Source organism: Ranitomeya variabilis, chromosome 3 (assembly GCF_051348905.1).
Source record: "Ranitomeya variabilis isolate aRanVar5 chromosome 3, aRanVar5.hap1, whole genome shotgun sequence".
Lineage (NCBI taxonomy): Eukaryota > Metazoa > Chordata > Amphibia > Anura > Dendrobatidae > Ranitomeya > Ranitomeya variabilis.
The window spans coordinates 406,938,556-406,965,453 of NC_135234.1; the positions used below are offsets into that span (position 1 = coordinate 406,938,556).

The 26,898-nt window shown below is 45.1% G+C and overlaps 1 protein-coding gene and 1 pseudogene across 10 annotated transcripts in view; both read right to left on the bottom strand.

The window, feature by feature from the left end:
* Window positions 1–26,898, bottom strand: part of BCAS3 (BCAS3 microtubule associated cell migration factor) — a 1,590,540-nt gene that overhangs the window by 1,092,072 nt on the left and 471,570 nt on the right. The gene's annotated exons all lie outside the window — the stretch shown is intronic.
* Window positions 21,558–24,102, bottom strand: LOC143817546 (phosphatidylserine synthase 2 pseudogene; annotated as a pseudogene).

The window sequence follows — 26,898 nt, forward strand, 5'->3', positions numbered from 1 at the left end:
TTTTTTAACCCACAATTTTTTATTTTCCCAAGGGTAACAGGAGAAATTGGACCCCAAAAGTTGTTGTGCAGTTTCTCCTGAGTACGCTGATACCCCATATGTGGGGGTAAACCACTGTTTGGGCACATGCCGGGGCTCGGAAGGGAAGTAGGGACGATTTGGAATGCAGACTTTGATGGAATGGTCTGCGGGAATCATGTTACGTTTGCAGAGCCCCTGATGTGCCTAAACAGTAGAAACCCCCCACAAGTGACCCCATTTTGGAAACTAGACCCCCCAAGGAACTTATCTAGATGTGTGGTGAGCACGTTCAACCCCCAAGTGCTTCACAGAAGTTTACAACGCAGAGCCGTGAAAATAAAAAATCATTTTTCTTGCCTTAAAAAAGATGTTTTAGCAAGCAATTGTTTATTTTCACAAGGGTAACAGGAGAAATTGGACCCCAATATTTGTTGCCCAGTTTGCTGTGAGTACGCTGATACCTCATATGTGGGGGTAAACCACTGTTTGGGCGCACGTCAGGGCTCGGAAGGGAAGTAGTGACATTTGAAATGCAGACTTTGATGGAATGGTCTGCGGGCATCACGTTGCATTTGCAGAGCCCCTGATGTGCCTAAACAGTAGAAACCCCCCCTAAGTGACCCCATATTGGAAACTAGACCCCCCAAAGAACTTATCTAGATGTGTGGTGAACACGTTCAACCCCCAAGTGCTTCACAGAAGTTTACAACGCAGAGCCGTGAAAATTAAAAATCATTTTTCTGTCCTCAAAAAAGATGTTTTAGCAAGCAATTTTTTTTTCACAAGGGTAGCAGGAGAAATTGGACCCCAATATTTGTTGCCCAGTTTGTTGTGAGTATGCTGGTACCCCATATGTGGGGGTAAACCACTGTTTGGGCGCACGTCAGGGCTTGGAAGGGAAGTAGTGACATTTGAAATGCAGACTTTGATGGAATGGTCTGCGGGCGTCACATTGCATTTGCAGAGCCCCTGATGTACCTAAACAGTAGAAACACCCCACAAGTGACCCCATTTTGGAAACTAGACCCCAAAAGGATCTTATCTAGATGTGTGGTGAGCACTTTCAACCCCCAAGTGCTTCACATAAGTTTATAACGTAGAGCCATGAAAATAAAAAATAATTGTTCTTTCCTCAAAAATTATGTTCTAGCAAGTAATTTTTTATTTTTGCAAGGGTAACAGGAGAAATTGGACCCCAATAGTTGTTGCCCAGTTTGTCCTGAGTACGCTGGTATCCCATATGTGGGGGTAAACCACTGTTTGGGCGCACGTCGGGGCTTGGAAGGGAGGGCGCACCATTTGACTTTTTGAACGCAAGATTGGCTGGAATCAATGGTGGCGCCATGTTGCGTTTGGAGACCCCTGATGTGCCTAAACAGTGGAAACCCCTCAATTCTAACTTCAACACTAACCCCAACACACCCCTAACCCTAATCCCAACTGTAGCCATAACCCTAATCACAACCCTAACCCCAACACACCCCTAACCACAACCCTAACCCCAACACACCCGTAACCCTAAATCCAACCCTAACCCTAATCCTAACCCTAATCCCAACCCTACCCACAACTGTAACCCCAACACAACCCTAACCCTATCCTTAACCCTAACCACAAGCCTAATCTTAACCCTATTTCCAACCCTAGCCCTAATTCCAACCCTAAGGGTACCGTCTCACATAACGATTTACCAACGATCACGACCAGCGATACGACCTGGCCGTGATCGTTGGAAAGTCGTTGTGTGGTCGCTGGGGAGCTGTCACACAGACCGCTCTCCAGCGACCAACGATGCCAAGGTCCCGGGTAACCAGGGTAAACATCGGGTTACTAAGCGCAGGGCCGCGCTTAGTAACCCGATGTTTACCGTGGTTACCAGTGTAAAAGTAAAAAAAAAAAACGTACATACTCACATTTCGGTGTCCTTCAGGTCCCTTGCCGTCTGCTTCCCGCTCTGACTGAGTGCCGCCGTACAGTGAGAGCAGAGCGCAGCGGTGACGTCACTGCTGTGCTGTGCTCTCACTTTCCGGCCGGCAGACAGTCAGAGCGGGAAGCAGACGGCAAGCGACCTGAAGGACACCAAAATGTGAGTATGTACGGTTTTTTTTTTTTACTTTTACGCTGGTAACCACGGTAAACATCGGGTTACTAAGCGCGGCCCTGCGCTTAGTAACCCGATGTTTACCCTGGTTACAAGCGAACGCATCGCTGGATCGCTGTCACAACGATCCAGCGATGACAGCAGGAGATCCAGCGACGAAAGAAAGTTCCAAACGATCTGCTACGACGTACGATTCTCAGCAGGGTCCCTGATCGCTGCTGCGTGTCAGACACAGCGATATCGTATGGATATCGCTGGAACGTCACGGATCGTACCGTCGTAGCGATCAAAGTGCCACTGTGAGACGGTACCCTAACTCTAATTCCAACCCTAACCCTAAGGCTATGTGCCCACGTTGCGGATTCGTGTGAGATTTTTCCGCACGATTTTTTAAAAATCTGCAGGTAAAAGGCACTGCGTTTTACCTGCAGATTTACAGCAGATTTCCAGTGTTTTTTTGTGCGGATTTCACCTGCGGATTCCTATTGCGGAACAGGTGTAAAACGCTGCGGAATCCGCACAAAGAATTGACATGCTGCAGAAAATACAACGCAGCGTTTCTGCACGGAATTTTCCGCACCATGGGCACAGTGGATTTGGTTTTCCATAGGTGTACATGGTACTGTAAACCTGATGGAAAACTGCAACGAATTCGCAGCGGCCAATCCGCTGCGGATCCGCAGCCAAATCCGCTGCGGATCCGCGGCCAATCCGCTGCGGATCCGCAGCCAAATCCGCACATGCCATAACCCTAACCCTACCCCTACCCGTAACCCTAACCCTACCCCTAACCCTACCCCTAGTTCTAACCCTAACCCTAGTTCTAACCCTAACCCTAGTGGAAAACGAAAAAAAAAAAAAAAAAAATTTTCTTTATTTTATTATTGTCCCTACCTATGGGGGTGATAAAGGGGGGGGGGGGTATTTATTATTTTTTTTATTTTGATCGCTGTGATAAAACCTACCACAGCGATCAAAATGTACCTGTAAGGAATCTGCCGGCTGGCAGATTCGGCGGGCGCACTGAGCATGCGCCCGCCATTTTCCAAGATGGCGGCGCCCAGCGAGGAGACGGACCGACACCGGGAGGATCGGTAAGTATGAAGGGGTGGTGGGGGGGGGTGGATTGGAGCACAGGGGGGGTGATCGGACCACAGGGGGGGTTTATTCAAACAAGGAGGGAGCGGGCAGGAGGACGGGGGAGCCGGCAGGCGGACGGAGGGGACCGGACCCCATAACGGAGCACTGGGGGGGCGATCGGTGGGTGTGGGGGGGGGACATATTAGGTTTTCCAGCCATGGCCGATGTTATTGCAGCATCGGCCATGGCTGGATTGTAATATTTCACCAGTTTTTTAGGTGAAATATTACAAATCGCTCTGATTGGCAGTTTCACTTTCAACAGCCAATCAGAGCGATCGTAGCCACGGGGGGGTGAAGCCACCCCCCCTGGGCTGAAGCACCACTCCCCCTGTCTCTGCAGATCGGGTAAAATGGGAGTTAACCCCTTCACCCGATCTGCAGGGACGCGATCCCTCCATGACGCATACGCTGCGTCATAGGTCGGGAAGGCACAGACTTTCATGACGCAGCGTATGCGTCAAAGGTCGGGAAGGGGTTAAAAAACAAAAAAAGCAACTTTCCAATTTACTCCTTGTTAAAAATCCAATCTATTCTCTACAGTAGAACGGTGGGATTTTTAACTCCATAGTGTACAGCTTTATTATTATTATTTATTTACATAGCGCCATTAATTCCATGGTGCTGTACATGAGAAAAGGGGTTACACACAGTGTTATAGATATCATTTACAGTAAACAAATTTACAATGACAGACTGGTGCAGAAGGGAGAGGACCCTGCCCTTGTGGACTTACATTGCATAGGTTGCAGTCTATTAGATGTGACACAACTCCTAGGCAAAAATCATCACAGAAAAAGAAACAGCCTTATCAACATCAGGTCATATCACCAATGCACTCGCAGGATGCAGCAGACCCACATGCACAGGTGCAAAATACTGAAGAAGCCACCACTAACAAATGTAACAATTCATGGAGGGAGTGGTTGCCTAATAGAAAAAATGCATGAAGATTAGGCTTTCATAGGACGTCAGTCACACAGGTACATATGATGCATACTGTCTGGCTTACAGACTATTAATGACTTCCATACCATTAGATCAGGCAAGCGGACCAGCAATATATAAGTGAACCCCACAAGGAGTCCTTGAGCCAGACTCGCAGTGATTGCAAGAATTTTGATATAGCTCTTGTAGGTATTACGCTACAGCCGGCTAGATTGCTGGAGCTGAACAGCTTCAGACTGTTTGTACTCCTCTGAAGCTGCCTCTGTTAGTAGCACTGGACAACACGCAGTTTGGACCATAGGCTTCACTATGCTGCCACCTGAATTGTCAATCTTCAGAAGAATACTGTGACCTGGCAAGCAGAAAGCTGAGAGGCAGGGGAGTAGTGTGATCCTAAAAAGTAAAGGGGTTGTCCACTACTCAGACAACACCTTCTAAATCACTATATTTCCCCCCCATGTAAAATAATAGTACATACTCCAGAAAATACAAAATTGGCAGTTGGAAGAAGACAGAGAGCAGCATCAATTCTGACTACCTTCAGGTGTCCATTTCTTCCAAAGAGAGAGAGTGAAGCAGCCGCTCATTGGCTGCAGGACTTGAGTTACATAACAATATCACTAGACACTTGGGAGAGAGGGTGTCAACACTGTGGTGAGTAAAGGCTGTTATTATTTTATACGGGGAACTAGATTGATTGAGATTATTATTATTATTATTATTATTTATTTATATAGCACCATTGATTCCATGGTGCTGTACATGAGAATGGGTTACATACAAGTTACAGATATCACTTACAGTAAACAAACTAACAATGACAGACTGATACAGAGGGGCGAGGACCCTGCCCTTGCGGGCTTACATTCTACAGGATTATGGGGAAGGAGACAGTAGGTTGAGGGTTGCAGAAGCTCCGCTGTTGGTGAGGCGGTAGCTTCGGTAGTGGTGAGGAGGCAGCGGGGTCAGTGCAGGCTGTAGGCTTTCCTGAAGAGATGGGTTTTCAGGTTCCGTCTGAAGGATCCGAATGTGGTTAATAGTCGGTGGTGTCGGGGCAAAGAATTCCAGAGGATGGGGCATATTCTGGAGAAGTCTTGGAGGCGGTTGGATGAGGAGCGAATAAGTGTGGAAGAGAGAAGGTCTTGGGAGGACCGGAGATTACGTGAGGGAAGATACTGGGAGATTAGTTCAGAGATATATGGAGGATACAGGTTATGGATGGCTTTGTAGGTCAGTAATAGTAATTTGAACTGGATACACTGAGGGAATGGGAGCCAGTGAAGAGATTTGCAGAGGGGGAAAGCGGAGGAGTAGCGAGGAGAGAGATGAATTAGTCCGGCAGCAGAGTTAAGGATGGACTGGAGAGGTGCAAGGGTGTTACCAGGGAGGCCACAGAAAAGGATGTTGCAGTAGTCAAGGCGGGAGATGATGAGGGCATGCACAAGCATTTTAGTAAATTGACAGTTGAGGAAAGGACGGATTCTGGAGATATTTTTGAGCTGGAGGCGACAGCAGGTGGACAGAGCTTGGATGTGCGGTTTGAAGGACAGGGCAGAGTCAAAGGTTATTCCGAGACAGCGGACTTCCGGTACGGGGGAAAGCATGATGTCGTTAATTGCGATAGATAGGTCAAGTAAGGAAGATCTGATGTCATGTCGGACGCTGTTCAGACCAGGTCGTTCGACAGACAGCGGTAATTCCGCTTTTGACCACTATGTGCTCATTGGCGTCGGCTAGATTTTATCTAGCTGGTCCGGGGTTAATTTACCTGATGCTCGGATTGGAAACTGGGCCATGCCCATTGCCTTTAAATAGTTCTCCTGAACATTGGGCGTCGCCGATTATAGCTTCTGTCTTGTGCTCTGTTATCTCGGTCTGGAGTGGTGAGCTAGTAGTTGGAGTATCGTTGCTGGTGGTGTATTTCCCTTTGTCTTATTTACTCCTTCCTATATTTGTATTTATTTTGCCCTGCGCATTTATAGTGTACTAGCTGTACTACCCGGCTTCGCCCGGGTTAATGACTGCTGTTAGCAAAATAGAATGTGTTAACAAAAATTTATTCTGCACGCAAAAACCACAAAACAAATAGATAGAAATGTAATTATTAAAAGGCAAAAACTAAGCTAATAGAAGAATTTCACAACATATATTAGCTTTGTTATACTGAGAATGTCTTTGTTGCCTATATTAACCAATCAGAGCTCAGGTTAATTAACTGTAGCAAAATAGAAGCTGAGCTGTGATTGGTTGCTGTTGGCAGCCTGATAAATCCCCAGCCAACAGGAAGCCCTCCCCCCTGGCAGTATATATTAGCTCACACATACACATAATAGACAGGTCATGTGACTAACAGCTGCCGTATTTCCTATATGGTACATTTGTTGCTCTTGTAGTTTGTCTACTTATTAATCAGATTTTTATTTTTGAAGGATAATACCAGACTTGTGTGTGTTTTAGGGCGAGTTTCATGTGTCAAGTTGTGTGTGTTGAGTTGCGTGTGGCGACATGCATGTAGCGACTTTTGTGAGATGAGTTTTGTGTGGCGACATGCGTGTAGCAACATTTTGTGTGTCGAGTTGCATGTGACAGGTTAGTGTAGCAAGTTGTGTGCAGCAAGATTTGTGCATGGCGAGTTTTGCGCGTGGCGAGTTTTATGTGTGGTGCGTTTTGAGTATGTGCAAGTTTTGTGTGAGGCAACTATTGTACATGTGGCAATTTTTCTGTGTGTGCAAGTTTTGCATGAGGTGAGTTTTCCATGAGGTGAGTTTTGCACGTGTGGCGAGTTTTGAGTGAGCCTAGTTTTGCATATGGCGAGTTTTGCGCGTTGCGAGTTTTGAGTGGTGACTTTTGTGTTTCGACTTTTATGTGGCGAGGTTGGTGTGTGTGTGTGTGGTGAAATGTGTGCTGAGAGTCGTATATGTGTTCAAGCACGTGGTAGTGTGTGGCGCATTTTGTGTTTGTGTTCATATCCCCGTGTGTGGTGAGTATCCCATGTCGGGGCCCCACCTTAGCAACTGTACGGTATATACTCTTTGGCGCCATCGCTCTCATTCTTTAAGTCCTCATTGTTCACATCTGGCAGCTGTCAATTTTCCTCCAACACTTTTCCCTTCACTTTTTCCCCATTATGTAGATAGGGGCAAAATTGTTTGGTGAATTGGAATGCGCGGGGTTAAAATTTCACCTCACAACATAGCCTATGATGCTCTCGGGGTCCAGACGTGTGACTGTGCAAAATTTTGTGGCTGTAGCTGCGACGGTGCAGATGCCAATCCCAGACATACACACATACACACATTCAGCTTTATATATTAGATATACCTGTATGTAATCTCCTGTATATAGTATATAAGTGTGTGTCATCTCACCTATATATAGTATATATCTGTGTGTCATCTCCTCCTGTATATAGTATATACCTGTATGTCATCTCCTCCTATACATAGCATATACCTGTATGTCATCTCCTCCTGTATATACTATATACCTGTAGGTAATCTGCTCCTGTATATAGTATATACCTGTGTGTCATCTCCTCCTGTATATAGTATATACCTGTATGTCATCTCCTCCTGTATGTAGTATGTACCTGTATGTCATCTCCTCCTCTATATAGTATATACCTGTGTGTCATCTCTCCTGTATATAGTATATATCTGTGTGTCATCTCCTCCTGTATATAGTATATACCTGTGTGTCATCTCCCCTGTAAATAGTATATACCTGTGTGTCATCTCCTCCTGTATATAGTATATATCTGTATGTCATCTCCTCCTGTATTAGCCCTCGTTCACACGTTATTTGGTCAGTATTTTTAGTATTTTTACCTCAGTATTTGTAAGCTAAAATGGCAGCCTGATAAATCCCCAGCCAACAGTAAGCCCACCCCCTGGCAGTATATATTAGCTCACACATACACATAATAGACTGGTCATGTGACTGACAGCTGCCGGATTCCTATATGGTACATTTGTTGCTCTTGTGTTGTGGATTCTGTTTTTGGGCTCCCTCTGGTGGTTACAACTGGTACTGGGTGACTTTGGTGGGTTGCGATCTCTGGTCTCCACCTGTCCATCAGAGGCTGGGTGTTTCCTATTTAACCTGGCCTTCCTGTCATTCCCTTGCCGGCTATCAATGTATCAGTGTGTCTCTGTTACCTTTGCTACCTGCTCCTAGGCCTTCAAGACAAGCTAAGTCTGGATTTCCCTGTTTCATGTTTGCTTTCATGTTTTTTGTCCAGCTTGCAGATATGTAATTCTCTGCTGCTGGTTGCTCTAGTGGGCTGAAATTACCACTCATGTACCATGAGTTGGCACATGAGTTCAAGTAATTTCAGGATGGTATTTTGAAGGGTTTTAAGCTGACCGCGCAGTTCACCTTTTGTATCCTCTGCTATCTAGCTTAAGCGGGCCTCATTTTGCTGAATCTGTTTTCATAACTACGTTTGTGCCTTCCTCTCATTTCACTGTCATTATATGTGGGGGGCTGCTATTTCTGTGGGAATATTTCTCTGGAGGCAAGATAGGTCTGTGATTCTTCTGATAGGGGTAGCTAGATCTCCGGCTGGCGCGAGACGTCTAGAGTCCCCCCAGGAATGTTCCCCGGCTGCTGTTAGTTGAGTGTTGAGGTTCAGGATCGCGGTCAGCTCAGGTTCCATCACCCTAGAGCTCGTCCTGTTTTTGCCCGTGTTATGTGTTTAATTCCCTGCCATTGGGATCATGACAGTATAGCCGGCCCACAAAGTGTTAATTGTTTGGGCTGAAGCAGGAGAAAAAGAAGTGTTGAAGGGAAATTTTTTATTTTTTTTTCCCTCAGAGTTTTGCTGCCTAGCCCTTAATTGCTGTCTAGCTGCTTCTTACCTCCTCTTAACCCTTGAATGGCTCTGACCTTAGCTGTTTAACATGGATGTCAAGAGTTTGGCTTCCAGCCTGAATAATCTTGCTGCAAAAGTTCAAAACATACAGGATTTTGTTGTTCGCACTCCTATGTCTGAACCTAGAATTCCTATTCCAGAGTTTTTTTCTGGAGATAGATCTACCTTCCTGAATTTCAGGAACAATTGCAAATTGTTTCTTTCTTTGAAATCTCGCTCCTCTGGAGACCCTGCTCAGCAGGTCAAGTTTGTAATATCTTTCCTGCGGGGTGACCCTCAGAATTGGGCATTTGCATTGGCACCAGGGAATCCTGCATTGCTCAGTGTGGATGCGTTTTTTCTGGCACTGGGATTGCTCTATGAGGAACCTAACCTGGAGATTCAGGCTGAAAAGGCTTTATTAGCCCTCTCTCAGGGGCATGATGAAGCGGAAGTATATTGTAAAAAATTTCGGAAATGGTCGGTGCTTACTCAGTGGAATGAGTGCGCCCTGGCTGCAAACTTCAGAGATGGTCTTTCTGAGGCCATTAAGGATATTATGGTGGGGTTCCCTGCGCCTACAGGTCTGAATGAGTCTATGGCTATGGCCATTCAGATTGATCGGCGTTTACGGGAGCGCAAACCTGTGCACCAGTTGGCGGTGTCTTCTGAACAGGCACCTGAGACTATGCAATGTGATAGAATTCAGTCCAGAAGTGAACGGCAAAATTATAGGCGGAAAAATGGATTGTGTTTTTATTGTGGTGATTCAGCTCATGTTATATCAGCATGCTCTAAACGCACAAAAAAGGTTGATAAATCTTTTGCCATTAGTACTCTGCAGTCTAAGTTCATTTTGTCTGTAACTCTGATTTGTTCACTGTCATCCATTTCCGTCGATGCCTATGTGGATTCGGGCGCTGCCCTGAGTCTTATGGATTGGTCATTTGCCAAACGCTGCGGTTTTAGTCTGGAGCCTCTGGAAGTTCCTATTCCTTTGAAGGGAATTGACTCTACACCATTGGCTATGAATAAACCGCAGTACTGGACACAAGTGACCATGCGCATGACTCCCGCTCATCAGGAGGTGATTCGCTTCCTTGTACTGTATAATTTACATGATGTACTAGTGCTTGGGCTGCCATGGTTACAAACTCATAATCCAGTCCTGGATTGGAATACAATGTCTGTGTTAAGCTGGGGACGTCAGGGGGTTCATGATGATGCACCTCTGATTTCAATCGCTTCATCTACTCCTTCTGAGGTCCCTGCGTTTTTGTCTGACTATCGGGATGTTTTTGAGGAGCCTAAGCTCAATTCGCTCCCTCCTCATAGGGATTGCGACTGTGCTATAGAATTAATTCCTGGCAGTAAGTTCCCTAAGGGTCGTTTATTTAATCTGCCAGTGCCAGAGCATACTGCTATGCGGAATTATATTAAGGAGTCCTTGGAAAAGGGACATATTCGTCCATCTTCGTCCCCTCTGGGAGCAGGTTTTTTTTTCGTGGCAAAAAAAGATGGTTCCCTGAGGCCTTGTATAGATTATCGCCTTCTGAATAAGATTACAGTCAAATATCAGTATCCATTGCCATTATTGACTGATTTGTTTGCTCGCATTAAGGGGGCTAGGTGGTTCACTAAGATAGATCTTCGCGGTGCGTATAATCTTGTGCGGATAAAGCAGGGTGATGAGTGGAAAACCGCATTTAATACGCCTGAGGGCCATTTTGAGTATTTGGTAATGCCTTTTGGACTTTCTAATGCTCCTTCAGTCTTTCAGTCCTTTATGCACAATATTTTCCGTGAATATCTGGATAAGTTTATGATTGTGTATTTGGATGATATTTTGGTGTTTTCTGATGACTGGGAGTCTCATGTTCTACAGGTCAGGAAGGTGTTTCAAGTCCTGCGGGCCAATTCTCTGTTTGTGAAGGGCTCAAAATGTCTCTTCGGAGTCCAGAAGATTTCTTTTTTGGGGTACATTTTTTCTCCTTCTACTATTGAGATGGATCCCGTCAAGGTTCAGGCGATTTGTGACTGGACACAACCTACATCTGTTAAGAGTCTTCAGAAGTTCTTGGGTTTTGCTAATTTTTATCGTCGGTTCATTACTAATTTTTCCAGTGTTGTTAAACCTTTGACTGATTTGACTAAAAAGGGTGCTGATGTTGCTAATTGGTCTCCTACGGCTGTGGAGGCCTTTCAGGAACTTAAGCGCCGGTTTTCTTCTGCTCCTGTGTTATGTCAACCAGATGTTTCACTTCCTTTTCAAGTTGAGGTTGATGCTTCTGAGATTGGAGCGGGGGCGGTTTTGTCACAGAGAAGTTCCGATGGCTCGGTGATGAAGCCATGTGCGTTCTTTTCTAGAAAGTTCTCACCCGCCGAGCGCAATTATGATGTGGGTAATCGGGAGCTTTTGGCCATGAAGTGGGCATTTGAGGAGTGGCGTCATTGGCTTGAGGGTGCTAGACATCATGTGGTGGTCTTGACTGATCACAAAAATCTGATTTACCTTGAGTCTGCCAGGCGTCTGAATCCTAGACAGGCTCGTTGGTCGTTGTTTTTTTCTCGTTTCAATTTTGTGGTTTCATACCTGCCAGGTTCAAAGAATGTGAAGGCAGATGCTCTTTCCAGGAGTTTTGTGCCTGACTCTCCTGGAGACTATGGGCCTACTGGTATCCTTAGGGAGGGGGCAATATTGTCCGCCGTCTCCCCAGACTTGCGACGTGCATTGCAGGAGTTTCAGGCGGATAAACCTGATCGTTGTCCACCAGAAAGACTGTTTGTTCCGGATGATTGGACCAGTAGAGTCATCTCCGAGGTCCATTCTTCTGTGTTGGCTGGTCATCCTGGAATATTTGGTACTAGAGACTTGGTGGCCAGGTCTTTTTGGTGGCCTTCCTTGTCAAGGGATGTGCGCACCTTTGTGCAGTCTTGTGAAGTGTGTGCTCGGGCTAAGCCTTGCTGTTCTCGGGCCAGTGGGTTGTTGTTATCCTTGCCTATCCCGAAGAGGCCTTGGACGCACATTTCCATGGATTTTATTTCAGATCTCCCTGTCTCACAGAAAATGTCCGTTATCTGGGTTGTGTGTGACCGCTTTTCTAAGATGGTTCATTTGGTACCCTTGCCTAAGTTGCCTTCCTCCTCTGAGTTGGTCCCTTTATTTTTTCAGAACGTGGTTCGTTTGCATGGGATTCCGGAGAATATCGTTTCTGACAGGGGATCCCAGTTTGTGTCTAGATTTTGGCGGACGTTTTGTGCTAAGATGGGCATTAATTTGTCTCTCTCGTCTGCATTCCATCCTCAGACGAATGGCCAGACGGAGCGAACTAATCAGACCTTGGAAACTTATTTAAGGTGTTTTGTTTCTGCTGATCAAGATGACTGGGTTGCCTTTTTGCCACTGGCCGAATTTGCCCTTAATAATCGGGCTAGTTCTGCTACTTTGGTTTCTCCTTTCTTTTGTAATTCGAGGTTTCATCCACGTTTTTCCTCTGGTCAGGTGGAGCCTTCGGATTGTCCTGGAGTGGACGTGGTGGTGGACAGGCTACATCAGATTTGGAATCAGGTGGTGGACAATTTGAAGTTGTCTCAGGAGAAGGCTCAGCAGTTTGCTAATCGCCGTCGCCGCGTGGGTCCCCGACTTCTTGTTGGGGACTTGGTGTGGTTGTCTTCTCGTTTTGTCCCTATGAAGGTCTCTTCTCCTAAGTTCAAGCCTCGGTTCATCGGTCCTTATAAGATCTTGGAGATTCTTAACCCTGTATCTTTTCGTTTGGATCTCCCAGCATCGTTTGCTATTCATAATGTGTTCCATCGGTCGTTATTGCGGAGGTATGAGGTGCCCATGTTCCTTCGGTTGAGCCTCCTGCTCCGGTGCTGGTGGAGGGAGAATTGGAGTATGTTGCTGAGAAGATCTTGGATTCTCGTGTTTCCAGACGTAAACTCCAGTATTTGGTTAAGTGGAAGGGTTATGGTCAGGAGGATAATTCCTGGGTGGTCGCCTCTGATGTTCATGCGACTGATTTGGTCCGCGCCTTCCATAGAGCTCATCCTGATCGCCCTGGGGGTTCTCGTGAGGGTTCGGTGACCCCTCCTCAAGGGGGGGGTACTGTTGTGGATTCTGTTTTTGGGCTCCCTCTGGTGGTTACAACTGGTACTGGGTGACTTTGGTGGGTTGCGGTCTCTGGTTTCCACCTGTCCATCAGAGGCTGGGTGTTTCCTATTTAACCTGGCCTTCCTGTCATTCCCTTGCCGGCTATCAATGTATCAGTGTGTCTCTGTTACCTTTGCTACCTGCTCCTAGGCCTTCAAGACAAGCTAAGTCTGGATTTCCCTGTTTCATGTTTGCTTTCATGTTTTTTGTCCAGCTTGCAGATATGTAATTCTCTGCTGCTGGTTGCTCTAGTGGGCTGAAATTACCACTCATGTACCATGAGTTGGCACATGAGTTCAAGTAATTTCAGGATGGTATTTTGAAGGGTTTTAAGCTGACCGCGCAGTTCACCTTTTGTATCCTCTGCTATCTAGCTTAAGCGGGCCTCATTTTGCTGAATCTGTTTTCATAACTACGTTTGTGCCTTCCTCTCATTTCACCGGCATTATATGTGGGGGGCTGCTATTTCTGTGGGAATATTTCTCTGGAGGCAAGATAGGTCTGTGATTCTTCTGATAGGGGTAGCTAGATCTCCGGCTGGCGCGAGACGTCTAGAGTCCCCCCAGGAACGTTCCCCGGCTGCTGTTAGTTGAGTGTTGAGGTTCAGGATCGCGGTCAGCTCAGGTTCCATCACCCTAGAGCTCGTCCTGTTTTTGCCCGTGTTATGTGTTTAATACCCTGCCATTGGGATCATGACACTCTTGTAGTTTGTCTGCTTATTAATCAGATTTTTATTTTTGAAGGATAATACCAGACTTGTGTGTGTTTTAGGGCGAGTTTCGTGTGTCAAGTTGTGTGTGTTGAGTTGCGTGTGGCGACATGCATGTAGGGACTTTTGTGAGATGAGTTTTGTGTGGCGACATGCGTGTAGCAACTTTTTGTGTGTCGAGTTGCATATGACAGGTTAGTGTAGCAAGTTGTGTGCAGCAAGTTTTGCGCATGGCGAGTTTTGCACGTGGCGAGTTTTATGTGTGGTGCCTTTTGAGTATGTGCAAGTTTTGTGTGAGGCAACTTTTGCATGTGTTGCAACTTTTGTGCATGTGGCAATTTTTCTGCGTGTAGCAATTTTTCTGCGTGTGCAAGTTTTGCGTGTGGCGAGTTTTCCATGAGGTGAGTTTTGCACGTGTGGCGAGTTTTGCATGTGGAGAGTTTTGCGCGTGTCGAGTTTTGAGCGGCGACTTTTGTGTTTCTACTTTTATGTGGCGAGGTTGGTGTATGTGTGGTGAAATGTGCGCTGAGGGTGGTATATGTGTTCGAGCACGTGGTAGTGTGTGGCGCATTTTGTGTGTGTGTTCATATCCCCGTGGTGGTGTGGTGATTATCCCATGTTGGGGCCCCACCTTAGCAACTGTACAGTATATACTCTTTGGCGCCATCGCTCTCATTCTTTATGTCCCCCTTGTTCACATCTGGCAGCTGTTAATTTGCCTCCAACACTTTTCCTTTCATTTTTTCCCCATTATGTAGATAGGGGCAAAATTGTTTGGTGAATTGGAAAGTGCGGGGTTAAAATTTCACCTCACAACATAGCTTTGACGCTCTCAGGGTCCACACGTGTGACTGTGCAAAATTTTGTGCCTGTAGCTGCGACGCCTCCAACACTTTTCCTTTCACTTTTTCCCCATTATGTAGATAGGGGCAAAATTGTTTGGTGAATTGGAAAGCGCGGGGTTAAAATTTCACCTCAAAACATAGCCTATGACGCTCTCGGGGTCCAGACGTGTGACTGTGCAAAATTTTGTGGCTGTAGCTGCGACGGTTCAGATGCCAATCCCGGACATACACACATACATACATACATACATACACACATTCAGCTTTATATATTAGATTCCTGAGTGACTGTGGCGTGGTGTATATTTTCTGTTATCCTTGTCTGTGCTAACTGTGGGTATTGGTGTATTATCTTTTCACTGGGTAGTGGGCGGTGGTTTCAGCCTAGGGTTGAAACAGGAGACAGGGCGAGGGTCAAGGCCTAGACATGCACACCATCAGTGTAAACTCTAGGTAGAGGGTCAGTCAGGATTTCCCTAGGCTGAGGGAAATTGCAGGGGCCTGGGTTATTAGCTCTTGCCCACCTAGTCTCCCCGTGACATCTGAGTTGGAGAGGAGGAGGAGGAGATGGAGTTGTCTCAGTGGTGGACAGCGCCTTGAATATTGAGAAAAGTCTATTAACTATTGAAAATGGAGAGGTGCAGTCAGACCGGGGCTTTGAAGCGTCAAACGTCCTCAATGGTCTTTCTCTCCCAAATGGAGATTTCAATACTAACATTGACTTTTGATTTAGCAGTGAGTTTTATGTCATGCCATTGAAAACTGAAACAAGATATGCTGCATATGGTATGTTCTATTTAAAAAACAGAGCTGATTGTGCTCCAAGACAAGTAAGCTGCACTGAGGAGAAGACAATAATCAGATAAAGTTTTGTGCCTCAGTTTGATGTTCATGCCAGGGAATACTCCTGACTTACCATGTAACTCCAAAAGAAGACTGCACGACATCCCACTGTAAACTGTATACTGTCCTATAGTTGTCTACTACACTATTCCAAAGCACAAAAATAGGATATCAACCTTTACATCCTGCCAAAAGAACGTCGGGATTTTCTCGGATGTGAGGAGCACGGTGGCTCAGTAGTTAGCACAGCAGCCTTGCAGCACTAGCGTCCTGGGTTCAAATCCCACCAAGAACATCTGCAAGGAGTTTGTATGTTCTCCCCGTGTTTGGGTGGGTTTCCTCTGGGCTCTCCGATCTCCTCCCACATTCCAAAGACATACTGATAGGAAATCTAGATTGTGAGCCCCAATGGGGACAGTGATGACAATTATTATACATTTTTTATAGCGCCATTTATTCCATGGCGCTTTACATGTGAAAAAGTGGCCAAATATAGGCAAATACAATAAACATGAGCAAAAAACAAGGCACTAACAGTTACAGAAGGAGGGAGGACCCTGCCCACGAGGGCTCACATAGTCTACAGGGGATGGGCGAGCATACACTAGGAGAGGGTAGAGATGGTTGTGCGGTGGTTCAGTAGGATGAGGATCACTGCAGGCTGTAGGCTTGTAGGGAGAGGTGAGTCTTCAGTTTCTTTTTGAATGTTTCTATGGTAGGTGAGAGTCTGATGTGTTGGGGTAGAGAGTTCCAGAGTATGGTGGAAGCACCGGAGAAGTCTTGGATGCGGTTGTGGGAGGAAGAGATGAGAGGGGAGTAGAGAAGGAGATCTTGTGAGGATCAAAGGCAGCGTGTAGGTAACTACCAGGAGACCATGTCACAGATGTATGGAGGAGACTGGTTGAGGATGGCTTTGTATGTCATAGTAAGGGTTTTGAACTGGAGTCTCTGGATGATAGGAAGCCAGTGAAGAACTTTGAATAGGGGAGATGCTGGGGAATAGCAGGGAGACAGGTAGATTAGTCGGGCAGCAGAGTGTAGGATGGATTGGAGTGGTGTCAGAGGGGAGGCCAGAGAGTAGGAGGTTGCAGTAGTCAAGGCGGGAGATGATAAGGGCATGCTCTAGTGGTTTTGTGGTCAAATATTTTTGAGTTTGAGATGGCAGGAGGAGGCAAGGGCTTGAATATGTGGCTTGAAAGAGAGGGCAGAGTCGAGGATCACCCGAGCCACCGAGCATGCGGGACTGGGGAAAGTGAGCACCATTGACATTGATGGATAGGTCTGGTAGAGGGGTAGAGTGAGAATGGGAATGATGATGAATTCTATTTTTCCATGTTAAGTTTTAGAATACGAGCAGAAAAGAAGGCCGAGCTAGCAGACAGTGTGGGATTTTGGTAATGAGTTGAGGTCAGGTCCGGATAGGTAGATCTGCATGTCATCGGCATAGAGATGATACTGCAAACCGTGGGATTCTATGAGCTGTCCAGGCCGAAGGTGTAGATGGAGATGATAATGTATTTAAAGCACTGTGGAAGATAATGGCACAAGCATCCTATATAATAAGCGCCAGTTGGGACTTCTGGCCGCTGTCCACGAAACCCATAAGGCACCGCGGCAGTGTCACTTGCGCAGGCGCAGTTCATGGCCGAAAGGCTCGGCTCCCCCAATCCCACATGGCTCGGCTCCCCCAGTCCCGCATGGCTTGGCTCCCCCTTTCCCTGGTAGTATGAATGGCTCACATTGTCCCCCCTCCCTGTCATACTCACCCTCTGTCGCTGCATCTTTTGTCCCAACGCCGTTAGCTCTCCTCTTCTGGGCTGAGCAGTCACGTGGTACCGCTCATTAAGGTCATGAATATGGACGTGTCTCGACTCCCATAGGCGTGGAGAGCATATTCATTACCATAATGAGCGGTACAACGTGACCGCTGAGCAGAGGAGAGCCACCGGGACAACAGAGATACAGGAGCGAGGAGGGTGAGTACAAAGGGGAGGGGGGCAATGCGAGCTATGCATACTACCAGGGGAAAGGGGGAGCTGAGCCATGCGGACCGAGGGAATTGAGCAATGCGGGACCGAGGGAATTGAGCAATGCGGGACCGGGGGAGCTGAGCAATGCTGGACTGGGGGAGCTGTTGTGGATTCTGTTTGCGGGCTCCCTCTGGTGGTTACTGCTGGTACTGGGTGACTTTGGTGGGTTGCGGCCTTTGGTTTCCATCTGTCCATCAGAGGCTGGGTGTTTCCTATTTTACCTGGCCTTTCTGTCATTTCCCTTGCCGGCTATCAATGTGTTCAGATGTGCTCTGTTTGGTTCCTGCCTACCTGCTCCCAGATCTTTCAGGATAAGCTAAGTGCTGATTTTCAGTTGTTTGGTTTTTTGTCCAGCTTGCTTAGAATGTCTTTGTTAGCTGGTTGCTCTAGTGGACTGAGGTTCTCCCCATGTGCCATGAGTTGGCACATGGGTTCTTGTAATCTCAGGATGGTTTTTTTTTTATTAGGGTTTTTTGCTGACCGCTCAGTCCCCTTTTGTGTCATTCTGCTTTCTAGTTTTCAGCGGGCCTCTATTTGCTAAAGCTATATACATCATCTCTATGTGTGTGCCTTCCTCTCATTTCACCGTCAATACATGTGGGGGGCAACTATATCTTTGGGGTTAATTCCTCTGGAGGCAAGTGAGGTCTTTGTTTCCTCTGCAGTACTAGTTAGCTCTTAGGCTGGTGCGTGGCGTCTAGAACCAACGTAGGCATGCTCCCTGGCTATCTCTAGTTGCGTTTGTCAGGCGTAGGGCAGCGGTCAGCCCAGGTTCCATCACCCTAGAGCTCGTCCGATATTTATTATACTTTGCTAATCCTGTGCTATCCCTAGCCATTGGGGATTCATGACAGGGAGCTGAGCCATGCGGGACAGGGGGAGCTGAGCAATTCGGGACTGGGGAAGCTGAGCAATGAGGACTGAGGGAGCCATGCATATAACACGGGGAGCCACATATACCAGGACAGGGGGAGCCAGATACCAGGACAGGATGGGGGAACCACATACCAGGACAAGACGGGGGAGCAATATATCAGGAAAGGACAGGGAGCCACATACCATGACAGGATGGGAGAGCCATGCATAGCAGGACAGGGATGAGGGGACAATAAATACCCAGCTTAAACTCGAGTAAATAAGTTTACCCAGTTTTCCGTGGCAAAAGTAGGTGCCTCGGCTTATACTCGGGTTGGCTTATACTCGAGTATATACGGTGATTCATCTAACATAATAATCACCAGTTGGGACTTCCGGCCACTGTCCCCAAATCCCATAAGGCACAGCGGCAGTGTCACTTGTGCCTGCACAAGTGACATACACGTCTCCGTTATTCCCACGCAGTCGCAGTAACAGCCACAACTGCGTGCTCTTCCCGCGCAGTATGTTAATTTCACCTCACTCTCGATGCAATAGCATCGGGCCTGTTTCTAGTAATAATAATAACAGCCACATTTGACGCCACACTGACAAGTACGTCGGGAGCTTTACTCAACACACTAAAATTCACCACATTGCGCTTTTGCGCTTCTGTTTTTTTGCTCCCTGTCATCCCAGAGCCATAACTTTATTTTTCTATCAATATGGACATGTGAGGGCTTTTTTTTTGCGGGACAAATTGTACTTTTGAATGTCCCCATTTAATTTACCATATCATGTACTGGAAAATGGGAAAAAAATTACAAATGCAGTGTAATTGCAAAAAAAAGTGCAATTCCACAATTTTTTTAAAATTATTATTACTATTATTATTATTACTATTATTATTATTATTACAATGTTCGCTAAGTGCTAAAATTAACCTGTCATTATGATCATCCAGGACATTACAAGTTTATAGATAGCAAACATGTATAGGTTATTTTTATTTAAGTAGTGAAAATCGTCTCCAGTTCTCAGGATCTGGGGCTGGGTGAAGGCTTATTTTGGCACACCTAGCTGACATTTTTATTGATTCTATGTTGGGGTAGAAACGATGTTTTCATTGTCTGTTATTGCAATGTTGCAGCAACCAAAAAAAAACATAACTCTGGTGTATTTTTTTTTCCTCGTTATACTGATTACTGATATGATTATTTTAATATTTTAATAGATCAGACATTTCTGAACACAGCAATACCAAATATGTGCATTTTTTATTGTTTTATTTTGAATGGGACAAAAGGGGGTGATTTGAACTTTTATATTTAAAAAAAAAAATTATACTTGTTAATGGCTTCAATAATCTCCTAGGAAACTTGAAGCTGCGATCATTTGATCGCTTGTGGTACATGTAGCATAGCTGGGCCTGCATTCATAAGAGATCTGCAATGACAAGTACAGACCCCCCAGCTGTGATGTCAACCCATCGGCGCCCCGCAATCATGTGACAGTGGCACCGATGGGCCAAATTTGTGACTCATCTGGTTTGCGCTAGTTAAATGCTGCTGTCAGAGATTGACAGCTGCATTTAACATGTTAACCGTCACATGTGGATTGTAATTCCACCAGTGGCTGTTAGGGGGACATGACATCTGATCACATCAGCTGTCATGTTCGGGGAAAACATATTACAAAATATTTATTGGAATTAAACTTCAAGATTATAAGCACTGAATTTACAGGACTATACTTCCCATATCACAAGACTTACCGTACTAAGCAAAGTTGTCGGGTTTTTTTTAAACAGAGCATTATAAAAGTACGAAATAGCCAAAAAAAAAGGACAAAGTATTTTACAAGTTAGTAAAACCTTGAGACAAGACAGTAGAAGTGGAAGCCTATGCTGTAATGCATATTCTCAGATCATTATAGACAAATTCAGTGCAAAACATAGAAAGCATATTACATTAGCTGCAATAGCAAAACCAACTATATAAATAGGAGTAAACATGTATAGGTAGGACACTGTCACCAAGTGGCCAAAGAAGTGACTGAGATCTGATTTTCTACAAGTAAAATGTTTCATGGTGGTGTTTTCTCACAACACAGCTGCTTTATATGAACTATAGTCAGCTGGAAGGAATCAAAATTTCCCTAAAAAGAAATATTTACTATGAGATATCACAATTATTGGAAGAAAAAAAGGTAATTTTCTTCCAAATAACAATGGTAAGGCTAATCTAAGAAGTACAGGTATGCTGTCCAGATTACAGTTAATTCTGCCTGACTTTCCCTAGCTTGACGTTTGCTTCATCTATAACTTTTTAGCAAAACACAAATTATCATCAATAATAAAGTTAATTAGGATTATATCACCATGACTGCAACACACACATATTTAGCACATGATTTTATCAAGTACAACTTTTAGACACATTTAAAGGGGTTGTCTAGGACTTTTACATTGATGAACTATCATTAGGATAGGTCATCAATATCTGATAGGTGGGGGTGCGAGACCCAGCACTCCCACGGTTCAGCTGTTCCCAATGCCGGTGGTGGCTGGAAACGCTCAGTTGCAGAGCTGCACAGCACAGTCCCACAACTGTATAGTGGCCGTGTACACATCTGCCCTCCATTGATTTGAATTAAGGGTGGATGTGCAGTACCAATCTACGGCCACTATACAGTTGAAGGAGCTTTGCTGTGCAGTTCTGCAACTGAGCACCTCTGGCTGCCGCTGGCAGCGGGAACAGCTGATTGGTGGAGTGCGGGAGTTCACACCCCCATCTATCAGATATTGATGACCGATCCTAAAGACAGGACATCAATGTAGAAGTCCTGGACAACCCCTTTAATAAGCTTTATACCAGGAAATTTAACACACATTTTGTTGCAAATCTGTCTCCGTTCAAAAGAGGAATGTGTTTCATTTTTTTTAACTTTAGGACAGTTTAACACTGCAAACTGCACACATTTATAAATTCAGCTAATTTTTTGCATTTTAATATTTTTTAGATGGCTGAATAAGACCACAAACTTAAATAAATCTTTGCCATTATGTGTAAAAATTATTAAAAATGTGCACTGCAACCTTCTGTATAACAATAATCCAGTGATCCGACCAGAATTCACTGAAATTGGGTAGCTGATACTCCAGGCTGTATTCCAGGAACTAGAACAAAATGGTGATAATCATACACATCCACCAGTCTATCAGCAGTGTTTTTACATACCAGCCAAGAAAGTGTGCAGGTACAAAGCCATCCATCTTATTCTATCATAGGTTATGATAAGGATCAGTTTTATTATTCGGATCGTATAAAAGGCAGTTTTCACATTAATCTCTATCTGGTAGAGGAACTCCCAATTTAGGGTCAATAAACCTCATGAAATGTCTCCCGTCATGTACAGTCTGAAAGAGGATGACGATGAGGAAGAGCTTGTACACCACACCAAAACACAGCCATAACCTCTAATAGGCTGGATGAGGTCTGGAAAATGGTCCTTCTTTAGCTTGTGTCACACCAAAACATAAGAAAACCAATATACATGCAATAATTCTTATTTTTGTATTCAAGGTGATGTCTTGTGACATCTCTTCACGTAGCGTGACATATAGCAAGGAACACATTATGACAAATAACACAGTTCATGTTTGCGCTCTCCAGAAGAAACTTTTGGCACCATCATCAAACACTTCAGACTCTGTGGTGGTCCTGAAAGTCTCCCCCCCCCCGAGCAGGGACTTGCCAAGTATCTGCTTCTAACCTCAGTCTCGTTCAGTCCATCCAGGGAGGACTCACTACTAGATCCTCCCTTCCTGCCTTCATGGCGTATCACGGCTCAGCAGCGGGTGACTTTTACTTCCTCTAAATAGTCAAGTTTGATCGTCTTCTTGGCTCATAGCAAAGGTCTTGGTGGACTCCGGCAGGGCCAGTCCAAGGACCTCACTAAACCATCCACTTGGTAGTAGGGAGGGGCGGTGTGTACAAAGGGCAGGAACTTAATAAACAAGAGCCTATGACCCTCACTTACTGGAAATTCTTCGTTCACAGGGAAGAATTGCAATCCCCGATTCTCATCACAAATGGAGTTCAGCGGGTTACCACACCTGTTGGCGAAGGGTAGACACGCTGGTCTGTTCCGAGTAGAGCGCGTTCAGCCCAGGACATCTAAGGGCATCACAGATCTGCTATTGCTGGATCTTGCGTGGCTGGTGCAGATTGTCCCTCTAAGAAGCTGCATGTGGACTGCAGGGGGTCGCATACATAGTTAGCATGCCATCTCATTTATTATTGGAATTAACCAGACAAATTGCTCCAACTAAGAGCGCCATGCACCCCCAGCCATAGAATCGAGAAAGAGCTTTCAATCTGTCAATCCTTATATATAAGTCATGTTCCCTAAACATTGCCAATCTAATGCCTTAAAATTATAAATCCACAGTCTGCATGGAAAGATATAGACACTTAGAATTTGCACTATGCCAACCAGACTTCATATAGCCAGCCCACTTTCTGACCTCAGACATTAGCATTCACATTTACTGCAGACGTTAAAGGGGTATCCGGGACTTTAAAAAAAAACAAAACATAAAATGTAGCTAAGAACTAACAGACAGGTAATTGCAACTTGCCTGCCTGTTGCGTTCAGCATAGTTCTTCTCTGGCACACAGTGCCTCTGACCTTGGACTCCTTGACCACTCTGATTCACGGCTTGGCCGTGAGAAGTGACGAGCGTCACAATATATTTGCCTACTTTAATGTATAATGTTTTAAAATGAATTAAAAAGTAGAGAAACTTTATTTAAATGGAACATATAGGACATTCTAACTATTTGCAGAAGTAATCCAAGCTCTAGAAACGAGAATTTCATGCGACATAAATGTGTTTTGTAGATTTGGTCATTATTTTCACAAATCTTATCAAAAGGGGATGCAAACTCCTGTCTGCCCCTCCCAGTTATTTTTATTTTTAATAAATTGTTCATTACTCATCCTCCCTGGGTCCAGGGCTAAGTTTCTACTGCTGCTAATGTGTTTTATTGTCTGCAGTGTTGACATCATGTTGACAGCACGAGGATCTTAGCGCTCACTGATTGGCTGAGCACTGAAATGATGTCAGCGCAGCAGACAATAACAGACCCTGGGAGTGGCGGTGTAGACCTAGCGATGGACCCAGGAAGGGTGAGAAAAGCAGAGTTTTCAGTTTTTTGGGCTGTTTTTAAAAACTTCAGCAAGGGGACAGTGGTTTTCCAAAACTGAAAAACCATTTTAAATGGTGTGAAAAAAAACCTGTGTGATTGTATGGGTATATTGTGGGTTTTTAGAATATTCTACAGGAAAAAAACACTTAAGAGATGGATTATATAGAAATATTTGCAGATCTTGTTTTTTTTAAATAATTCTATCCTACAGTGGATATATTTCTTTAAGGGGCCATTCTGGCCTCACTTGCTCATTCCCTAGTATGTCAGCCCTGTTACTACAACTGAAATGCACAGACACCATGATGCTTATCAGTTGTGTGACTTACTTACTCCTCCACTGAAGCGTATCACAAATCTGTGGTTGTTCCTTGTGTACCTCGCACCACCCATATCGAGTCCACTCCAGATCACAGCTCTCTGTCGCACTACGCCTTGCCAACATCATAAATGCAGCCATTAAAATATTTGTTTTAATTCTGACCTCGGAGTCACAGCTAATAAACAAGAAAGGCAACAGGAAAATTGAAAAACAAACTAGATGCAGCTGTTACGGTGGACGTTTCACAATTGTTCTAAAAGTATCTTTTAGAACAGGATTTTATGACCCTTCCCATCTCATAAAAATAAACTTACTGCAGTATGGCACTATGAAAGGGAATTCTGCATAATTTATTATTTTTTTTTACTAATTTTTTTCTCCTAGAATAATAGTTCTAAAGCCTTGACTTCTACAATACAAACCCTCATCATGCAATGTTGAGTCCTGTGTGGAGACACAGGCATTCATATAACACTATATTTACTTGCTTTAAAATTGTGTTCTGCATTGTTCATTAAAAGCATATGATGTGTATATGGCAGTATATGTTTTTCTTTACTTGATGCTTCTAAAACAGCAGCCTGTTGTGTTATTACACAGAAAAAACAAAGCAAGTCTAAAAGAGGCCAAAAGAAGCACTTTCGGCCTTTGTTGGATGAATGGGGGCATATAGCTAGCGATTTAAATTCTGGAAGCTATGGCAAATGAACAGCGTGAAAGAAGCCTTCCTCAAGCATCCAAACAAGGCATATGGAGGCAACAGCTTGCAAAACAGCCTGTATCTGCTGCTTCTGAAATTATACAGTATACTTGATAAACAGTTGAATTATATGAACATCTCTAGAAAATGAAAAAAACATAACTAACTAAAGACAATGCTGTGTGGCACTTTCCTTGCATTGGCACAGCTTAACCCTAGCAATAGGCAGGGATTATATCAATTGGACCCAAGTGATTGAACATTGATAGCAAAATCTAGTGATTGCCATCAATATCTGTCATGAGACTACTCTTCTATTATTATTGGCATGCTTTTACTTAATTACATGAAGTGTCATTTTAGTTTCAACAAATGTACCGTATTTTTCGGACCATAAGACGCACCCCAAAATTGGGGTGAAAATTGCAGAAAAAAATATCTTTTATAAGATGGGGGTCCGTCTTATTGTCCGAATTTACAGTATCTTACCTGAGGGCTGACGGTGGCAGAGCAGGGTAACAGGAGGCATGGTGTCGGCAGAGGTGTGGTGATATTGCGTGCACCTGAGCAGGGTCCCTTCCTGTTTAGGTGGGCGACGCCACGGCCTGGTGTCCATGGGGGGGTTGTGTTATGGACCTGGTGGTTAGGAGCACCCGGAATGACCTGATGAGTAAACTAGTAATCGGAACAAGCTCTGGGAAAGTGGGAACTCTGCTGACTGCAAACTCTACTCCTATCACACACACTAGAAATAGCCGTGGAGCGTACCTAACTCTCCCTAGACGCCTCTTCACAGCCTAAGAGCTAACTACCCCTAAAGATAGAAATAGAAGCCTAACCTTGCCTCAGAGAAATTCCCCAAAGGTAATGGCAGCCCCCCACATATACTGACTGTGAGTTAAGAGGAAAGTCACAAACACAGGAATGAAACAGGTTTTAGCAAAGGAGGCCAGACTTCACTAAATAGTCAGAGGACACAAAAGGGAACTATGCGGTCAGCACAAAAGACTACAAAAAACCACGCAGAGTAAGCAAAAAGACTCCCCACACCGACTCACGGTGTGGAGGTGCCACTCTGCACCCCAGAGCTTCCAGCTAGCAAGGGAATATCATGATAGCAAGCTGGACTAGAAATTAGCAGTACTAAGAAATATATTCAGGAAGCAGTAACAACAAATGAACTAGCAAAGACTTAGCTTTTGCTGGAGTAGACAGGTCCTTAGAGAAGTCCAAGAGAGATCTGAAACTGAAACATTGACAGCTGGCATGAAGTAACGATCTGAGTGGAGTTAAATAGGGAAGCCAGCATAGCAATAAGCGAGAGCAGCTGACAAAACCAACCTCAGTGACCAGCAGTTCCGCTCAAAGCTACCAGAGGGAGTCCAAGAGCAGAACTAACCAAAGTAGCATTCATGACCACAGGAGGGAGTCCGAGAACGGAATTCACAACAGTACCCCCCCCCCTTGGGGAGGCGTCACCGAACCCTCACCAGGGCCCCCAGGCCGATCAGGATGAGCCAAATGAAAAGCACTAACTAAATTGGCAGCGTGGACATCGGAGGCAACAACCCAGGAATTATCCTCCTGACCATAGCCCTTCCACTTACTGAAGCTTCCGTCTCGAAATACGAGAATCCAAAATTTTTTCCACCACATACTCCAACTCCCCCACAACCAACACCGGGGCAGGAGGATCAACGGAGGGAACCATAGGCGCCACGTACCTCCGCAACAACGACCTATGGAACACATTATGGATGGCAAAAGAAGCTGGAAGGACCAAACGAAATGAGACAGGGTTGAGAATTTCAGAAATCTTATAAGGACCAATGAAACGAGGCTTAAACTTAGGAGAAGAAACCTTCATAGGAACATAACGAGAAGACAACCAAACCAAATCCCCAACACGAAGTCGGGGACCAACACAACGACGGCGGTTAGCGAAACGTTGAGCCTTCTCCTGGGACAACGTCAGATTGTCCACTACGTGAGTCCAAATTTGCTGCAACCTATCCACCATAGAATCCACACCAGGACAGTCAGAAGGCTCAACCTGCCCCGAAGAAAAACGAGGATGAAAACCAGAATTTCAAAAAAAAGGCGAAACCAAAGTAGCCAAACTAGCCCGATTATTAAGGGCGAACTCAGCCAATGGCAAGAAGGTCAC